We start from the raw sequence: 2,464 nt of genomic DNA on the forward strand, positions 1-2,464 counted from the left end.
GTCAGTCATTCGTACGTTTATGTGCAATATTTCAAATGTATTTTCTTGATACGAAAAAGAAAGAAAGAAAAAATCATATCCATCTATTGGATTGTGTCTCAATAGATGGAGGAAGTCTTATGACCAACACACACCAATTCGTAAAAAAAAAAATGTCATGCATGATTTTGCATCAAAACCCACTAATAAAGTGGTTTGATAATCCCGCGTACAAATACCAAATCAGGGAACTCACATTACGCAAAATGCAACATTCTGTTTTGGAAATTCTCTTTGGAATTCAGGAAACGTGTTGTGCTTATTGTGCATATGAATACACGCTCAAACGGACTCTCCTCTCTCTCTCTCTCTCTCTTTCTCTCTCTCTTACACACACACACACACATACACACACACACACACACACACGTTCACACAAAACTGTTCTGTACAAAAATATTTCAGTGCTTTCTCTCTCTCTCTCTCACTCTCTCTCTCTTTCTTTATCTCTCTCTCTCTCTCTTTCCCTCTCTATTTGTCTCTCTCTCTCTCTCTCTCTCTCTCTCTCTCTCTCTCTCTCTCTCACACACACACACGCTCACACAAGGCTGTTCTGTACAAAAATATTTCAGTGCTTTCTCTCTCTCTCTCTCTCTCTCTCTCTCTCTCTCTCTCTCTCTCTCTCTCTCTCACACACACACATACACACACACACACACACGCACGCTCACACAATGTTGTTCTGTACAAAAAATAATTCAGTGTTCTCTCTCTCTCTCTCTCACACACACACACACACTCACACACACACGCACACACACACACACACACACGTTCACACAAGGCTGTTCTGTACAAAAATATTTCAGTGCTTTCTCTCTCTCTCTCTCTCTCTCTCTCTCTCTCTCTCTCTCTCTCTCTCTCTCTCTCTCTCTCTCTCTCTCTCTCTCTCTCTCTCTCTCTCTCTCTCTCTCTCTCTCTCTCTCTCTCACTCTCTCTCTCTGGCATAATGAGAGAGCAAGAGGCTTCCACGGGAGAGCAATCTGATTATCTACGCTATAAACTAGAATGAGTTTGATGATGGAGAAATGTGGATATAACACATTAAGTAAATTTGGGGAACAGCAAGTTAAGGCTTTTGGTACACTCCGGGCGAAGTGCAGTGGTCGCTGTAGTTAAAAGTTAGATAGTCATTCAGCGTATAAAATTGGACAAGTTTCCATACAAAAACGATGCTCTGGCGAAATACTAAAGGAAATAGTCTATTGAAAATGATGCTTCGACGGTTAGTTTGAACGGCCGGTAAGCATTGTTGATTATGTTGTAGTCTGCCAGATGAATGTATTCTTGTTGGTCTAATACGTATTTCTATTTCTTATGTTTAGCACTTTTAGGGGCTTTGTGAGTATCCTAACTTTGACGCGGTTCATGTTATATATATATTTTTTTTTTCTTTTCATTTACATCTTTTGACTCATGATTGACTTAACATGCGAATATGTATATAATCAACAAAAAGGCAAGAGAGCGAAAGCAGCAGGGGGGAAAAAATATATTGTGGTCTTGAGACTGCTTCTTGCAGGTCCACAATATCATGCACTCTTGCTCTTGCCAGAGTGCATGATATTGCGAATTTTTTTATTCTTATTTTTGTTTTTCCTCTTCTGAAAATTTTTTTTTATCTCGTATTTTTTTTTTTCCAAAACGGACCCAAAAAGTTATCCAACTAATTCCAGAAATGTCACATTCTCTCTCATTCCGTCGGCCTTCTCCCCCCCCACAAAACAGCTCACAGACGGGGTAGCCCTCTGGACGTCGGTGCTTGAAGTGAGGCGAGTGACAGACAAGGACTACACAACCTACACCTGCAATGCTCACAACACTGAAGGTGAACACTCGCTCGACCTCACTCTTGGACCTCCCTTACCACCTCAGGCTCCTTATAACCTGACTGTAAGTGGTTTTATAGTTCGGATATGCTAAGTGACCATAATGATCTATGCTTTTTAGATATATCAGTTGGGTTTCATGGTTCCAGTATGGGAGATCAAAGCCCGAAAAAGAGAATGTACATATTGATTTATCAAATATAAAGATAAAAATTTTTTTTTTTTTTTTTTTTTACTTGCCGTTAGTTCTTGAGCGGAGAAAATATATGTATCAACATATACATTTAAATCATGCTTTCCTGAGCATTAATTTTCTGCTGATTTGATTTAGGATTATGCCTCACAACCCTGATATCATTAGGACTTTAATCATATTAAGCCTTGTAATTAGCACTGATAATCATTATGGCCACAAAGATAAATATATTATTCATATATAGAATTACCACCGCAGTTAGAACAATGTTTATTAGAATTACCATTCACTTGCAGCTTCGAAAATAATTGTATTACGGTTTCCATTTATCGCCGTTGTTGCCAAACAGAATATAAATTTTCTTGAAACAAAAGTCGGATTGATAGTAAAACTAATATTA

The 2,464-nt window shown here is 38.5% G+C and overlaps 1 long non-coding RNA gene across 1 annotated transcript in view; it reads left to right on the forward strand.

Moving 5' to 3' along the window:
- Positions 1–1,759: 1,759 nt before the first annotated feature.
- LOC147468985 (uncharacterized) overlaps positions 1,760–2,464 on the forward strand; it is a 5,682-nt gene continuing 4,977 nt past the window's right edge. Inside the window, exon 1 of the long non-coding RNA XR_015192248.1 lies at positions 1,760–1,932. This is a non-coding gene — a long non-coding RNA (uncharacterized LOC147468985). The remainder of the gene's footprint in view (positions 1,933–2,464) is intronic.

The sequence above is a fragment of the Penaeus japonicus genome, unplaced genomic scaffold, assembly GCF_977035675.1.
Source record: "Penaeus japonicus unplaced genomic scaffold, GWHDUDI00000001_assembly GWHDUDI00000025, whole genome shotgun sequence".
In the NCBI taxonomy this organism is placed as follows: Eukaryota; Metazoa; Arthropoda; class Malacostraca; order Decapoda; family Penaeidae; genus Penaeus; species Penaeus japonicus.